This window comes from Gymnoscopelus braueri (assembly GCF_963280865.1).
Source record: "Gymnoscopelus braueri genome assembly, chromosome: 23".
Taxonomy (NCBI): domain Eukaryota; kingdom Metazoa; phylum Chordata; class Actinopteri; order Myctophiformes; family Myctophidae; genus Gymnoscopelus; species Gymnoscopelus braueri.
In genome coordinates, this window is record NC_137625.1 from 314,893 (window position 1) to 333,117 (window position 18,225).

The 18,225-nt window shown below is 46.4% G+C and overlaps 1 protein-coding gene across 13 annotated transcripts in view; it reads left to right on the forward strand.

Moving 5' to 3' along the window:
* The window catches only part of LOC308079286 (NACHT, LRR and PYD domains-containing protein 3-like), a 319,371-nt gene that overhangs the window by 278,627 nt on the left and 22,519 nt on the right, over positions 1-18,225 (forward strand). For 2 of the 13 annotated variants that reach the window (XM_080420675.1, XM_080420679.1), the window contains exon 1: positions 18,060-18,152. The exons of the other annotated variants lie outside the window; for them this stretch is intronic. The gene's annotated coding sequence lies outside the window, so the exon portion shown is untranslated. Of the gene's footprint in view, positions 1-18,059; positions 18,153-18,225 lie in introns of those variants that run through there. 13 annotated transcript variants of the gene reach the window in all.

Genomic DNA, 18,225 nt, shown 5'->3' on the forward strand with positions numbered 1-18,225 from the left:
CACTATACGGACATATTTAATACTTTTATACTTTCCACAAATAAAATAAAATTTGCATAAATAGGTATCTGATATTTATGTGTTTTTTTGTTACATTTTTCAACATGGAAACAAGTATGACGATTATGTAAAATAATTTACATTAGATGATGATGTAATAATTGCGCCATCCTTCATCTACTCACTACTTAACCCAGAGGACAGCTACGCATCTCATTAGCATATCATTAACATCCTATTAACTAGTTATGTTTTTGGGCGGTGAAACCGCCCCTATAAGTGAGGTTTGGATATTTGTAAAACAAATCCTGCGCTGTGATTGGCCAAAAATGTACCCCGCCTAACCCTGCACCGTGATTGGCCAATCACAGTCTATTCAGGACTGTGATTGGCCAGTGTCACATGACACATGTGCATAGCCCTCTATAAGAAACCATAACTTTAAAAAAAACATAAATTTGTTTTTTTTAAGTTATGGTGTCTTCCATCATAAAGAGTGTTTCAATAAATGTATTTATCTTTTGTACATGATTGGTTGACTCCATTCAGTATTGTGATTAGCTAGCAAGACACCGCCCACTTCACACTGGGTGTGATTTTTTTTATTCCTGCCCACGGTTACGTGTTGAAGTTCAGTTCCCCTGAGCAACTCTCAGGCCAATCGGTACACAGTATCTATGGTCATGTGATCCCTCATATTCCTGATGGGCCTGAAAGTTAAGGCCCGGCCCTACTGGGCCCTAACTGGGCCCTACTGGGCCCTACTGGGCCGTCATACTTTTAGGCCCAAAAAGGGTTTAGAAAAGACATGGAAACAGTACATGGAAATACAATTTACAATACAAGCTCCTCTGAACTGGATCGCTTTAATAATGAGTCTAAAAGAAAGAAAACACAAAAAAGCTGGAGGGCTTGTATCCTGTGTGTGTGTGTGTGTGTGTGTGTGTGTGTGTGTGTGTGTGTGTGTGTGTGTGTGTGTGTGTGTGTGTGTGTGTGTGTGTGTGTGTGTGTGTGTGTGTGTGTGTGTGTGTGTGTGTGTAGCAGCAGCTGAGGCCTGTTTTAATCTTCAGTGGAATGCTTTTAGCCTCACTGGAGGAACTGTCTGTCTGTCTGTCTGTCTGTCTGTCTGTCTGTCTGTCTGTCTGTCTGTCTGTCTGTCTGTCTGTCTGTCTGTCTAACCTCTCCTCTCCTCTCCTCTCCTCTCCTCTCCTCTCCTCCCCTCTCTCTCCTCTCCTCTCCTCTCCTCTCCTGTCAGCAGGTGTTCTTAATTGGTTTAAAGTGCTTTATTAAATCTCTTCTTCTATCATTAAAGTGAAATAAAAGCACTCTGTCCTCTTCTTCTGCTGTTGTCTTTTCATCTCTAAAAGCTCTTCAGCGCTCCCCCAGCTGCGGCTCAGCGCTGCCCCCCAGCTGTGGCCCACAGAATCACACTCTACTGGCCATTAGTAAGAAGTGCTTTCTATTTACATATATTTACACATATAAATATATACATTTATTTGATATATATACTTTTACTCCATTACAATTATTTGAACATTTTAGTTACTAGTTACTTTGTAGTTTTAGATTATTATTACAAAACATTCATTAACCAATTCAGCCCCAAAATACATTAAGGTCTAAACATCTAAACAGAGGGGACACAGCGCCATCTCCTGGCCATAGAGTGAACATAGGTTTAAATGAGACAGTGCCACCTGATTGATTGATTGATTGATTGATTTAATACTGTATTGACATGTTGGTAGGGCATTCTCTCTCTCTCTCTCTCTCTCTCTCTTTCTCTTTCTCTTTCTCTTTCTCTTTCTCTTTCTCTTTCTCTCTCTCTCTCTCTATATATATATATATATATATATATATATATATATATAAATGATAACTATTTCAGTAACACATGTTACACTGAAGGACGTGAAGGGGTTAATTCAGAGGTTCTCAACGTGTGGCTCAGGGCCCCGCCGGGAGGCCATGAAGATGTTGCAAATGGCCCCCAAATAATTCAACAAAATAATGATAAAATGACCAAAAGAAATGTTGTGTTTTTTTTTTTAAACCATGAAAAAAGTGTTTTCATTGTGGTACCGTTAGCTGGGTGGGTTTGTCATTGTTTACACATTTGTGTTGTTTTGAAATAACTTTTTTGCTTAAAGATTTAATTATTATCAGAGTCATAAATCTTCTGTCAACATTAAATATCATTATTGTAACGTTTGGGTTGTATTGCTTTAATTAAAATCACATGATGATATTTTGTGGATTTGTATTTAGTTCTCATTGAAATAATCAACAGTTTTATATTTTAACATTTTAAATGTAGTCATTTATCTAACCCTAACCCTTTTCCCCTCTACAGCAAATATGTGAGCTTGTAGATCTGCTCCACCAGAAAGGGATCCTGGGGTTCAAGTGGTTCATGTAAAAAGAAAAGGAGCTGACCAAGTACACAGCCTTGGGGGATAGTTAAAGTTTATATTATATTCAACCCCTAATTCCCCCCGATGAGCAGGTTGGTGCCTTAATGGTTTCCTCCTCCATCGGTGTATGAATGTGTGTATGAATGTGTGTGTGTGTGTGTGTGTGTGTGTGTGTGTGTGTGTGTGTGTGTGTGTGTGTGTGTGTGTGTGTGTGTGTGTGTGTGTGTGTGTGTGTGTGTGTGTGTGTGTGTGTATGAATGTGTGTGTGAATGTGTGTGTGAATGTGTGTATGAATGTGTGTGTGAATGTGTGAGTGAATGTGTGTGTGAATGAATGTGAGTGAATGTGTGAATGAATGTGTGAATGTGTGTGTGAATGTGTGTGTGTGTGTGTGTGTGTGTGTGTGTGTGTGTGTGTGTGTGTGTGTGTGTGTGTGAATGTGTGAGTGAATGTGTGTGTGAATGAATGAGTGAATGTAATGGCACAATCTATGTAAAGCGCTTTGGATAAAAGCGCTTTATAAATGCACCATTTTATATTGTTTAGAGTCATGCTAGGTTCATTGTTTACCTTGCTTGTTATATATGATATTAATATTATTATAAAGAGTGATAAATGACTACATTTAAAATGTTAAAATGTATAACTGTTGATTATTTCAATGAGAACTAAATAAAAATCCACAAAATATGTGATTTTACCACCTTTTACCACCTTTTACCACCCATATAATGAGATACACATTAAACCTGGTCTGGATCAGAACTACCCATATGGCCCCACCCACCCAGCTAATGGTACCACAATGACTCTTTTTTCTGTAATTGCATCATTAGATTTAAATTATTTCGGAGGGGGGGGGGGGGGGTAATCTGAAGGTTCAAAGGTCGTTTGTTAAAAGACATCTTTCATTCAGCAGTTTGAAGTGCAGTACCACCACCATACCACCACCAGAGGGCACTGTTTCCTTTGAGTAGCCGCCCACACTGTATGAGCTCCTCAATGTTAAACTGTCTCTTTCTTTTCTTTTCTTCAATCTTTTCTTTTCTTCAATCTTTTCTTTTCTTCAATCTTTTCTTTTCTTCAATCTTTTCTTTTCCAAAATGTAAACACATGAATAAATATATGGCCTTAAAGGAGTAGTTCACCCAATTTTCTATCAATTACACAACTCACGAAGCTCTGAATTCATGGGGACTTTTTTTGTTGGATTCCTGAGACGATAATGTGATGACTGGTGGAGACTCAGAGACACACACACACACACACACACACACACACACACACACACACACACACACACACACACACACACACACACACACACTCACACTCACACTCACACATACACTCACACATACACACACAGTCTGGCGGCCACTTGAGGGACATACAGAAGTGACTCCAGGCCATCTCTGGGGGCCCCTGCACACACAGTGAAGGGCCACTGATTATGTCCCCTCTCTCTCTCTCTCTCTCTCTCTCTCTCTCTCTCTCTCTCTCTCTCTCTCTATAATGCCACATATATAGCACTGTGGTGTGCATGGGGAGGGGGGAGGGGGGGGGGGGCATGCCTACTACTGTATTTTAATAAGAGTGGTCTCATCTGAATTCAGGGCTTAAGTACTGTACTGTACCTCCTCTACAACATCAGGAGGATTCGCCCCTTCCTCACGGAGAAAGCAGCCCAGGTGCTCATCCAGGCTCTTGTCATCTCCCGCCTGGACTACTGCAACTCCCTCCTTGCTGGTGCCCCGGCGTCTGCCATCAGACCTCTGGAGCTTGTTTAGAAAGCTGCGGCTCGTCTGGTGTTCAACCGCCCTAATGGGTTAAAGGGGATTGGATGGAGCTGAAACCACGCCCACATTTGGAGGTGTATGCCATTGATACGCCCCATCACAGAGTACTCGAGGGCGTCGTGATGCGCCGAGAGGGAAGACGGCCGGACCAGCGCATCTCCCAAAAATGTTGATAAATCCGCAAATCCCTATATATGGAGTACGCCGTCATCGATATCGATATGACGTCATAGACTGGCCTGGACTCCATATGGGTATGCCTGACAGTCTGACTCCCAACTCCATATATGGGCATAAAAGGGCCACAGACAGACCAATCTGGGAACCCATCGGCAAATAAATAATAAATACATGTTTTTTTTCCCTTTGAATTCTTCTCTTATTATTACAAAACATACATTGGCTATTTGAAAATAGCTGATCTACAAGCTCACAACGTGTCGCATGGCTGCTAATTTCAAAAAACGTTTACACATTTTAGACGGGCATTTTGCATAACTAGTACTTTTGCTACTTTAAGTACATGTTGATGCCAATACTTTTGTACTTTTACAAATCTTTGAATATATATGTTTTAAAGCGAACATTTTTCTTCTAAAACCTTTTAATTAAGGACCCCCATAACTCTGAGAGTGTACAAATGGAACCAAGTGGACCCTCAGGGTGTGTACACTCTCAGAGTTACAGACCTGTAAGGGTCCATTTGGTTCCATGTGTACACTCTCAGAGTTACAGACCTGTAAGGGTTCATCTGGAACCCCCTCAAGGAACCACGAGGGTCCCTGGACCCCTTTTCAGGGGCCAATCTACTACTAAAACATTTAAGAAAATTGGAAACATTTAATATTTTTTTAAACATTTTAACAACATGAATCTTGTACGGGGGTCCCTGGCAAAAATAAATAAAACACATATTAATGTGGGGGTCCTTGACATAAACATTCTTTATTTCTTTTTCCTTTATTTATTCAGGGAAGCCCATTGAGAGCAAACTCTCTTTTTCAAGGACGCCCTGATAACATATAAACATGATAACAACATATAAAACACATACATGATAACAACATATAAAACACATACATGATAACAACATATAAAACACATACATGATAACAACATATAAAACACATACATGATAACGACATATAAAATACATAATAAGCTGGTTAAACATCTGTGCCCTGGGCTGGCTCCCACAGTGTCAGTTTGTTTGCCATCAGTTCCGGGTGCCAGACGCCCGGCCAGCCTCATCCTTCTCTCTCTGTCTCTTCTTTTCTGGTCTTTCATTTTATCAGGGAGGCCATGGCCAACACTTGGAGGCAACACGTCTGCAAACGTCATTGGCCACTTCTGTAATTAAGATGTGTAAAATGTCACTAATGTTTCATGTTTTTACTATTATTTAGTTCCCTGGATGCCAGGCATATGTAGTTAGGTATCTGCTAGCATGTTGTAAACACTACCGCTGTATTCAAGACATATCGATGGCCAAAATGCAAAACCTCCTATGTGCAAATTTCATGATTTTCGGATTTCACTGTGGATGAGGACTATAGGCTATGCTGCACATGCTCAGTCTGTCTGCAAGATAGTCCCGCCCCGCATTTTGTCAGAAAAAGTCATTTGACTAAAACCTCCTATCTTGTTCAGTGCCAATTAGTGCTAAAATGTTGAAGCGCAAAACCTCTTATCTGCACCAGAACTAGTTGAGCAGCAGACAGAGCTGAAACTTGGGAATTCTATGTTATGTAGACCGTCTAAATGTCTTTCAGTTTGTAGTCATCTATTATTTTCAAAATAAAAAAGTGTCTTCCCCCTTACTAGTTAAGTATTTGTTAGTAACTCTGTCAAGTTAATTGCATTTCCTTGTTGATTGCTAATGATTAGTGTCAGGTGGTGACACTTTTATCACACCAAGAGTGTGAGTTGATAAAAAAAATTTAATGGTAATACTTGATACAGTACTGTAGAATGTCTTGATCTCAAAATGAGCATAAAAAAGCATTATTTAACAAAAAAAATGTTTGTTTGTAAGCCTAACTATTTCTAGGTAAAAACCTCCTATGTGCATCTATGTAGATAGGAGGTCATTTTTAGGTATAGATAGGAGGTTTTGGCATTGAACATTTTGAACTTGTGGTTAGAGGTTGTCATTGCTGCTTAAATGTGAACGTCATTGTCGTGATTTTTTATTAATTGCAGATCAAAATCACACGTGAACACCGTGGCAGCCAACAACCCTGTGAATATATTGTGGTGTGTCGGTTGCGGGGTATGAGGGTATGGGGGTGGGATGGGGTTTGTAGTTATAGGGTGTGGGAGGTGTGGGTGGTGGTTGGGGGGGTATGGGGTGGGGGGTGCATGAGGGTTTGGGTGGGTGGAGTTTGGGGGTTGTAGTGTGCTGGTTGGGGGCATGGGGACCGGGGGTTCTGGGAGTGGGGGTAATGGGTTGGGTGGATTTGGGGGTATGAGGGTATGGGGTGGGATGGGGTTTTGAGTTATGGGGGTTGTGAAGTGTGGGCTGGCAGTTGGGGGGTATGGGGTTTGTGGGAGTGGGGGAGTATTGCAGGTGGTGGAGTTGGGGGGTAGAGGGTATGGGGGGGATTATGTTGAGGGAGGCATAGGCCAGTTAGGCCGGATCATACAGGATAGAGTCTTTGTGATGCGAAAGTGTGGTCTAGCTAACACCAACTCAGGACTCCTGAAGTGGGATGGGGTTTTGAGTTAGGGAGGTGGAGAGGTGTGGGCTGGCAGTTGGGGGGGGGGGGGTTGTGGGAGTGGGGGAGTATTGCAGGTGGTGGAGTTGGGGGGGTAGAGGGTATGGGGGGGGATTATGTTGAGGGGGGCATAGGCCAGTTAGGCCGGATCATACAGGATAGGCTCTTTGCGATGCGAGAGTGTGGTCTAGCCAACACCAACTCGGGACCCCTGAAGTGGGATGGGGTTTTGAGTTATGGAGGTGGAGAGGTGTGGGCTGGCAGTTGGGGGGGTGGGGGGGTTTGTGGGAGTGGGGGAGTATTGCAGGTGGTGGAGTTGGGGGTAGAGGGTATGGGGGGGATTATGTTGAGGGGGGCATGGGTCAGTTAGGCCGGATCATATAGAATAGGGTCTTTGCGATGCAATGTGTGAGTGTGGTCTAGCCAACACCAACTTGGGACTCCTGAATCGCTGCCCTCCACACTCTCCTATCTAGCATCAGGGTCTTGAGCTCTACAGTACTGTTGGCTAAGCTGTTACGCCGAAGTGCATCTACGTAGGTGGTGCACTTCTTGTCTCTCCTGGCTTTGCCCTGGGTTGGCTCTCATAGTGTTAGTTTGCTTGCCACTAGTTATGGGTCCCTGACGCAGTACCTTGCCTCATCCTTCTCTCTCTGACTTTGTCTGTGACCCATGGTAGGTTCCTGTAGAGGACCACATTTCTGATGTGGTCCGTCCATGTGACTCCTAGTGCCATTCATAGCATTCTTGTGTAGACTCCATCCAAGGCCCTTTCCTGTTGTGCTGTGACGGTCCATGTCTCAGCCCCATACAGCAGTACTGACTCCACTGTAGCTATACGAACAGCCGCCTCTTGAGGTCTTCTCCCATGTCTGATTTCCACACTCTCCTCATCCCATGCAAGGTATTCCAGTCAAGTGCCCCCCGGACCTTCAGGTCCTGTTCCATTGAAGCAGTCCAGGCCCAGGTTATTAGAAGTCCTGGACTGCCTCACGTAGCTTGTCTCCATCATCTGAACCATCTTCTCAGGAACTCCATAGGCCCGGAGAATGTTCTTCAGATTCCCCCGTGGATGGTGCCAAAAGCCTTTTGGAAGTCATGAAGGTGATCACCACTGACAGATTCCGCTCCTTACTCCTTCCAGTATCCTCCTCAGCAACAGTATCTGCCCGAGTTTCTCATTACAGGGTCTAAGATGGGTCTAAGACGGTTGAGGATCTTCCTGTTAGCCGTCTTGGCAACTTGTGAGCTCAGGCTAATGCCTTGGTGAGTTCGCCTGACTTTGGTACTGGATTGATGATCATTTTGCTCCACAGCTTCGGCAGCTTGCTAGACGTGTGTGCTTGATAAAATCCAACACCACCTCGTCTATGGGCACATACATCAGAACCTCTGCTGTCACTCCATCTTCCCCGCAGCTCTTGCCTCACTTGATAGTAGCCTTGGCCCTCTGGTACTCATCCATGGTGAACCGTCTGGTTTGGGAAGGTCATGGAAGACAGGAGCATCGGATCATCCTCTTCTTCGGTTGAAGGAGGATTTCCTAGGAGTGTTTTGAAGTGCTGGTACCATGTTTCAACTCGTTCCTCTGCGCTTTCTCCCCAGATCTTGGAAGTCTGAGAAGAGCTTCTGCCAGAAATGTCATTGATGAGCTTCCAGCTCTTGCCATGTTTCTGGTTAACATGCACCTCTTTAATGTCCCTGATCTTTTGGGTCAGCTCCCGTTGTTCCAGTTGCATACACTTGATATAGCTCCTCCTTCCTCCGCTTATATTCCTCCCTCAGACCCTCTCCTTTTTGGTCAGCGACAAAGTCCCTGTGTGCTGCTCTCATCTCCTCCCTGGCTGTGGTGATTCTAGGGTCATGGCATCCGTCTTTCCTCCTTGCTTATAGGCTCTTTAAGACATTCAATGATCTTACATACTATTCCACTATCCACACCGGACACAAGGTTGGTGATCCAGTTGTATGAGTTAGGGGAGTTGGAGGGCATGAGGGTTTGGGTGGGTGGGGTTTGGGGGGTGTGTTGTGCTGGTTGGGGGGAATGGGGGTTGTGGGAGTGGGGGGGTATTTCAGGTGGTGGAGTTGAGGGTATAGGGGGGATTATGTCGAGGGGTGCCTGGGCCAGTTGTTTTGTAGTCCACCTAATTGTTGTTGTTTTTGGAAAAAAGCGTATACAGTCTACTAACCATTTCATCCATTGAAAATGTGCTAGCGTATACCCACGACCACGCGCATCTCGTGCAGGGAATAATTATTGTATACCTTAAAAAACAAACCTAGACCACACCACTGATGCAACTGTTTGCAGCTGTAAATGTATGTATTTACAGCCTGTACTATTTATCATTACTTAGTTATGCAATCACTTAACATCACAGTGCAAAAGCTCCTATCTGCAGAATTATCCAGGAAAAGTGGGGAAAAACCTCCTATCTGCATTTGCAATATGAGATCAGTGTAATTAACATATAATATTGTAATATAATCCAGAAATCCAGAAACGGTGAATTATGTGATGGGTATCATAAAAAAATAGCATTGTGCAAAAAAGATACAACATTTTGTAGTTTTCTTTTTCATTTTCCCAACAATGTGAATTTTTCAGATAGGAGGTTTTGCGTTTTGGCCATCGATATGTAGTTAGGTATCTGCTAGCATGTTGTAAACACTACAGCTGTATTCAAGACATATGTAGTTAGGTATCTGCTAGCATGTTGTAAACACTACCTCTGTATTCAAGACATATGTAGTTAGGTATCTACTAACATGTTGTAAACACTACCTCTGCATTCAAGACATATGTAGTTAGGTATCTGCTAGCATGTTGTAAACACTACCGCTGCATTCAAGACATATGTAGTTAGGTATCTGCTAGCATGTTGTAAACACTACCTCTGTATTCAAGACATATGTAGTTAGGTATCTACTAGCATGTTGTAAACACTACCTCTGCATTCAAGACATATGTAGTTAGGTATCTGCTAGCATGTTGTAAACACTACCGCTGTATTCAAGACATATGTAGTTAGGTATCTGCTAGCATGTTGTAAACACTACAGCTGTATTCAAGACATATGTAGTTAGGTATCTGCTAGCATGTTGTAAACACTACAGCTGTATTCCTCATCCATGTAAATGTAGGATCAGCCACTGGAATGAAGACCCTAGGTGGTCTAGAACCTGAGTTACTGCTAAAATACCGGTATAAGAGCAGGTGGCGGCCATTTTGTAGAATGGCTGCCATGGTTACCACGGGACAAATCTGTGATGGCCCGACCTAGAGCCAAAGAATGGTTATTAGGGCAGTTTGCCAAATATCAGGCTTTTATCATGAAGTGCACAAATGTTGCGCGTGGACACTGGACTATTTAATTTCATGTCCAAATATTAGTGTTGTATGTAATTATTATAATAATAATAATAATAATAATAATAACAATAACAATTATTATTATTATTTGTATTATTGTTATTATTATTATTATTATCATACTATTATTATTATTACATTATTAGTATTATAATTATTGTTGTTGTTGATTGTTGTGATTATTAGTATTAGTATTAGTATTAGTATTAGTATTAGTATTAGTATTATATATTATATTATGATCCTCAGACCTGCAGTGGAAGATAATCTTGGCTTCTAATCTGAAGAGTGGGAGGGGGAGGGGCCTGTGAGCAGGGCATTAGTTGGGAGTTGGACCACGCCCTCAGAACCCCGGTGGATTAGTGAAGCTGGCGTCGCCTGGTGGTCAAATCTGGGATTGCAGGACTTCCGCATCTAAAGCACCTGCTGCTTTATTGGCTCCAATTCAGGAAGCAGAGGTACTTCCGAGTGCTCCATGCGCTGTCCGTTCTCTACATAGCTAATGCCCTGTGAGCAGGGCATTAACCCTGTGAGCAGGGCATTAACCCTGTGAGCAGGGCATTAACCCTGTGAGCAGGGCATTAACCCTGTGAGCAGGGCATTAGCTGGGAGTTGGACCTGTCACTGTTTCTAGGGAACTACATTATTTTAAGTGCAGAAGAACCTCTTCTTCTTCTTCTTGACTTTGTTCAGACGGGCCAGCTGGTCCTCCAGCCTGAGGATCAGGCTCTCCTTCCTCTCCAGCTCTTCTCTCAGCTCACTGTTCTTCCACTTCTTCTCCTCCTCCTCTGACGGGTTGTGTTTCTCCTCCAGGTCCTGTTGAGCTTCTCTCAGCTGGACCCTGGAGCTCCTCAGCTGCTCCTTGACGTCTCGGACCTTCTGCCGGGCCGCGCAGAACTTCTCTGTCAGCACCTTGTTCTCCCGGGCGGCCTCCGCGTTCCTCCGGCCGGTCTGGACCGCCTCGTGGCGAGCGGCGCTCAGCCGGTCGGCCAGCCAGAGCTTCTCCTCCTCCAGGAGCTTCTTCTCCTCCTCCAAAAGCCTCTTGTCCTCCTCCAGACGGCCGTTCTTCAGGATCACCTGGTTGAGGAGCCGCTCCGCCTCGCGCTCCGCCAGCTTCCTGCTCAGCTCGCCGTTCCTCTCCTTCAGGAGCTCCACCTCCTGCTGGTAGAACCTCACCTGGTCCAGAGCTTCCAGGACCTGCTGGGCTCCTCCGTGTCGGGAGGCCAGTTCCTGGTTGATCCTCTGAGCGTCCGAGTCCTTCCTGTAGAGATGATCCACGCTGCGCTCCGCCCACAGGAGGTACCCTTGTTCTGTCGCCGCCCTACTGGAGGCGACGGCTGCCTTTGATTGGGTGTTTATTAGTTGGATCTTCTGTGTTTTATTATTATTATTATTATTATTATTATTATTATTATTATTATTATTATTACGGCCGGCGGGTTTCGTTGAGCGGCCGTACAAACGCTTAAACTCGCTGACCTTGTTCATCCAGATCATGTGGTCGAGGCGCTGCATGTCTGAGCGATAATCACCATATTCTGACATGATTTATTTATTTATTTATGTATTCATTCGTTCATGTACTCATGTATTTGATGCCGTGGTCTTTTATTTAAGATGTACTGATTGTTTTTGCTTTCTTATACGGAGCGGCTCACAAGCTTTTATGGATGTACTTGGTGACGTAAACGCCCAAATTAGGACAATGCCCCGCCCACGGCTGCCCTGATTAGCTGCCGCCACGGGCAATTTCCTGCCCCAGATTATGTGGTCTGGACGAGCGAGAGTAAACTCAACCTCCTAGCACTCATCTGTTCAGACTCCACCTCACCTCCTAGCACTCACCTCTTCAGACTCCCCCTCACCCCCTAGCACTCACCTCTTCAGACTCAACCTCACCCCCTAGCACTCACCTCTTCAGACTCCCCCTCACCCCCTAGCACTCACCTCTTCAGACTCAACCACACCCCCTAGCACTCACCTATTCAGACTCCACCTTACCCCCTAGCACTCACCTCTTCAGACTCCCCCTCACCCCCTAGCACTCACCTCTTCAGACTCAACCACACCCCCTAGCACTCACCTCTTCAGACTCCACCTCACCCCCTAGCAATCACCTATTCAGACTCCACCTCACCCCCTAGCACTCACCTCTTCAGACTCCACCTCACCCCCTAGCACTCACCTCTTCAGACTCCACCTCACCCCCTAGCACTCACCTCTTCAGACTCCACCTCACCCCCTAGCACTCACCTCTTCAGACTCCACCTCACCAAGTAGCACTCACCTCTTAAGACTCCACCTCACCCCCTAGCACTCACCTCTTCAGACTCCACCTCACCCCCTAGCACTCACCTCTTCAGACTCCACCTCACCCCCTAGCACTCACCTCTTCAGACTCCACCTCACCCCCTAGCACTCACCTCTTCAGACTACATGTTTAAGACAACACTACATATCTAGGGCAGTAGAGGGCAGTAGAGGGCAGTGGAGGGCAGTAGAGGGCAGTAGAGGGCAGTAGAGGGCAGTAGAGGGCAGTGGAGGGCAGTAGAGGGCAGTAGAGGGCAGTGGAGGGCAGTAGAGGGCAGTAGAGGGCAGTAGAGGGCAGTGGAGGGCAGTAGAGGGCAGTGGAGGGCAGTAGAGGGCAGTAGAGGGCAGTAGAGGGCAGTAGAGGGCAGTAGAGGGCAGTAGAGGGCAGTGGAGGGCAGTAGAGGGCAGTAGAGGGCAGTAGAGGGCAGTAGAGGGCAGTAGGGGGCAGTAGAGGGCAGTAGAGGGCAGTAGAGGGCAGTAGAGGGCAGTAGAGGGCTGTAGAGGGCAGTAGAGGGCAGTAGGGGGCAGTAGAGGGCAGTAGAGGGCAGTAGAGGGCAGTAGAGGGCAGTAGAGGGCAGTAGGGGGCAGTAGAGGGCAGTAGAGGGCAGTGGAGGGCAGTAGAGGGCAGTGGAGGGCAGTGGAGGGCAGAGGGCAGTAGAGGGCAGTGGAGGGCAGTAGAGGGCAGTAGAGGGCAGTGGAGGGCAGTAGAGGGCAGTAGAGGGCAGTAGAGGGCAGTAGGGGGCAGTAGGGGGCAGTAGAGGGCAGTAGAGGGCAGTGGAGGGCAGTAGGGGGCAGTAGAGGGCAGTAGGGGGCAGTAGAGGGCAGTAGAGGGCAGTAGAGGGCAGTAGAGGGCAGTGGAGGGCAGTGGAGGGCAGTAGGGGGCAGTAGAGGGCAGTAGAGGGCAGTAGAGGGCAGTAGAGGGCAGTAGAGGGCTGTAGGGGGCAGTAGAGGGTAGTAGAGGGTAGTAGAGGGCAGTAGAGGGCAGTAGAGGGCAGTAGAGGGCTGTAGGGGGTAGTAGAGGGCAGTAGAGGGCAGTAGAGGGCAGTAGAGGGCAGTAGGGGGTAGTAGAGGGCAGTAGAGGGCAGTAGAGGGCAGTAGAGGGCTGTAGGGGGCAGTAGGGGGCAGTAGAGGGCAGTAGAGGGTAGTAGAGGGCAGTAGAGGGCAGTAGAGGGCAGTAGAGGGCAGTAGAGGGCTGTAGAGGGCAGTAGAGGGCAGTAGAGGGCAGTAGAGGGCAGTAGAGGGCTGTAGAGGGCTGTAGGGGGCAGTAGAGGGCTGTAGAGGGCAGTAGAGGGCAGTAGAGGGCTGTAGAGGGCAGTAGAGGGCAGTAGAGGGCAGTAGAGGGCTGTAGAGGGCAGTAGAGGGCAGTAGAGGGCTGTAGGGGGCAGTAGAGGGCAGTAGAGGGCAGTAGAGGGCTGTAGAGGGCAGTAGAGGGCAGTAGAGGGCTGTAGGGGGCAGTAGAGGGCTGTAGAGGGCTGTAGGGGGCAGTAGGGGGCAGTAGGGGGCAGTAGGGGGCAGTAGAGAGATTAATACAGAACAAACTACCTCCATCATCCGGACCTCATACAGAGGCAGGGAGTTCATCCGAAGCGGCAGCCAATCAGCACAGAGATGGGTGTGGCTGTTGTCCTAATTTGGGCGTTGACGTCACTACGTACGTCCATGAAGCTCCGGAGTTCTCTGTATATGAACGAGTGCGTTGCGTCCGCATCACTGCTTCTTCAGATTCAACCTCCTATGTCTCGGCGTCCCACACAGGCAACACCAGAGTGAAACTCTTGTGAAAAGTTTCGGATGATGGATAGCAAGCAGAAGATGTCGGACAAGCGAGCAACGGACAAGAAATCGCAGAAGAAAGACCGCAGGCAGATAATGCGCGCAAAGCAGATGTTTAACTACCGCGTGCAGCATTTTAAAACGAGCTACGGGCCGACCGTGGCCCGTCAGGCGGGGCAGCGCCCCTCCTCCAACGTCAGTGTCGACTCTCTGAACGAGACTGCGAAGAGCGCGGATCAGGATCTACTCTCACCTCAGCGGACGGCGGCGGCACAGAGGAACCAAGCGATACGCAAACCGCAGCTTCCTGAGCTGATGGCAGAGAAACAGACGCTGTCTCAGGAGCTGCAGGCGGCTCGCTGGACGGCGGCGCAGATGAACCAGATCATCATGAAAAACATGCAGCTGAACGAGGAGAAGCTGGAGATGCAGGTCATGAAGGACGCGCTGAACGCCACGATGAGCGGCTTCACCACAATCAAAGAGTCTCTCCTCCTAAACCACAAGGACCTGGAAAGACAATGGAAGGGACTGGTCGGCACCGAGGCCAGGGAAGAGAAGGAGAAGCTCCGGAAGCAGATAGACGCCCTGCAGGTCAAGCTGAACTCCACAGTCGGCGAACAGAAGCGTTTCGCGCGGGATTTCCAGGATCACTTCGGGCGGCTGACCGACGGGTTCCGGCACGTCAAGAGCGAGATGGAAGCGAGCGACAAGCTGATTGGGGAGAAACAGCAGCGGTCCAAGGAGCATCAGGCGCTGGCGACGAAGTTCAACGCGTTGGTCCAGAAGGTCAAAGACATGGAGGAGAACCTGAAAACCACCAGGACCAAGTTCCAGCAGGTGCAAGCCTCCCTGCTCTCCAACCGGAAGGCCCTGGCGGAGACGGCGGAGGAGAAGATGAAGCTGGAGTGCGAGATGGACAGCGTGAAGGGAGAGTGGAACGCCCAGGAGAGCCTGTGGGGGGCAGAGAAGAACAGCATGGCCGAGGACATCAGGCACGAGATGGCCTCCAGGGACAGGAGCTGGACGAAGGAGAGGGAGGAACTGTTCTCGGAACAGAAGGTGATCGCCGAACACCTGTCGGCGGCCCATAACCGAGGAGAGGATCTGGACGACGAGCTGACGGCCACCAAGGTGGAGATGCAGGACCAGAGGAAGACGCTGCGGGAGAAAGAGAAGACGCTGGAGAAATCCACGGCCGACAACAAGAAGCTGAGGGACGACGTGGCCGAGAAGGAGGAGACGCTGTTCAGGTTCAGGAAGAACGCCAAGGCCAAGGACACAGAGATCAACGAGCTGAAGAACGAGGTGAGGGAGCTGACCGACGAGCTGGACAGACTGCTGGACCGCAAGAAGAAGAAGTTCACCCTGAAGGGAGTCATCAAGAAGACTCTGCAGAGGACTGTGGACAAACTGATCAACACTAGTGATGTCTGATCAATACTAGTGATGTCTGATCAATACTTGATCAATACTTGATCAATACCCAACCCTGTGGACCGTCTGATCAACACTAGTGATGTCTGATCAATACTCAATCAATACTGATCAATACTACTGATTTGTAGAGATCATAGAGTTAAAGATAATAGAGAGGATATCGCCTCCCATCCATTAGCATTAAGTTGCTCACTCAGCGCACGAGGCCAATTCACCCCTTCTTCAGGGTGTGAAGTGATGGGCGGGGCCTATTTAGGGCATCTGTGACACGTTTTGCGTCACCTCCATGCGCAGCCCCGTGAGCAAGCTCGTGAGTCGAGCCCATTGGTCGAAATCGCTTTCGCTCGTTCATGTACAGTGGCCCCGCCTGCAGTACCTATGAATGGCCAGCATGTCCAATGCGCTTCAATGCAACCACTGGGTTCTGGGCGCTTGGTAGAGATATGATACTGTACCCTATCTACTATACTACTATACCCTATGATACTGTACCGCCACGCCCGTCACATCACCGCTAACATACCAAGGATGCGTCAATGACGTCACCGTCTGTCTCCCAGAGTCCACAGCGCCCCTTGAGGCACCTCAGTACCATTACAGTTGAATTAAAGTGTTGACGTGTGAATCCGCTCTCAGAGTTACAGACCTGTAAGGGTCCATTTGGAACCCCCCCCCCCTAAAGGAACCCTGAGGGTTCCTGGACCACACCTTTGAGAAGCACTGCTTTTAAATAAACTAATATAGATAATATTAGATACATTTAGGAGTGAATTACTGACTTTTTTGTTACAGAGATTATTTTGATCTGATCAGAATTTACAATTCAAACAGTGAATATATAGATGTGTGTGTGTGTGTGTGTGTGTGTGTGTGTGTGTGTGTGTGTGTGTGTGTGTGTGTGTGTGTGTGTGTGTGTGTGTGTGTGTGTGTGTGTGTGTGTGTGCGTGTGTGCGTGTGTGTGTGTGTGTGTGTATATATGTATTCTACTCCACTACATCTCAGAGGTAAATATTGTACTTTTACTCCACTATAATTATTTGAACACTTTAGTTACTAGTTACTTTGCAGATATAAATGATTATATTATAAAACATACATTAACAACTTCAGCCCTATTTTATACCTGGGTAATTTGAAAATAGCAGATCTACAAGCTCACAACACGTCGCATCGCGACGTGTTGTGAGCTTGTAGATCTGCTATTCTCAAACATTTTAGTACTTTTTCTTTTGGTACTTTAAGTACATTCTGATACCAATACTTTTGTAAGTAAAGTTTGAATTCCGGACTTTTACTTGTAACAGAGTACTTCTACACTGCAGTATTGATACTTTTACTTAAAGTAAAGTAAAATATTTGAGTACTGTCACTCTCCATTTCTTTGGCTATTCAAAAATAGCTGATCTACAAGCTCACAGCGCGGCACCGAGGGCCGCGCTGAGAGCTTGTAGATCAGCTATTTTTGAAAATATTGACATTTGTGCAAATATTTGATTTTTTCTTTTTTTTTAAGTGGACATTGTTAACTAAAATCTTTGCTTCTGGGGGTCCCTGAGGGGTCCCTGAGGGGTCCCTGGGGGGTCCCTGGGGGGTCCCTGGAACTAAATATTTTACAAATGTTCACTTTAAAAAATACACATTGCAAGATTTGCACACATTTTCACGATTTTTCTAAAATAGCAGATCTACAAGCTCATAGCGCAGCACTCGGTGCCACGCTATGAGCTTTTAGATATGCTATTTTTGAATAGCCAAATAAATCTTAAAATGACACAGACAATGCTTCCCGGGTCTTAAAGAGTTAAATACTTGGGCTGTGAGTTATTTGCAACAGAAAGGAGAGACAGAGAATAAAATGTCATTTTAGTAAAAGAGAACAGATTGTCTTTTGTTCACAACGAGATAAAACTATGTTAAGCCCAATTCATACAGCAGTGTCAAGCACTGAAAATAGCAGATCTACAAGCTCACAGTGTGTTGCAACAGCAACATCTACAGCTTGTAGATCTGCTGTTTTCATCCCATAACATATCCCATCCCATAACATATCATTAATGCTCAACATGTGTTGACAATGCATGATCTGAAACTCTCCTTACAGCCAAACATGTGTTTCCTGTTACTTCTCACTCTGCCCTGTGTGTACACACAGTGTTTCCGTATCCTCAGCTCTGCAGTTTACTGTAAGTCACATGACTTCCTCCTCATCAGTCAGAGGCGGAGAGAGAGAGAGAGAGAGAGAGAGAGAGAGAGAGAAACAAATGGCTAGCTAGAGACACACAGACAGAAGACGGACATTTTAATGTTAAAACTTCTGAAAAGAGTGAGTAGAAATGTATTTTCTTTCTAATAATAATAATAATAATAATAATAATAATAATAATAATAATAATAAT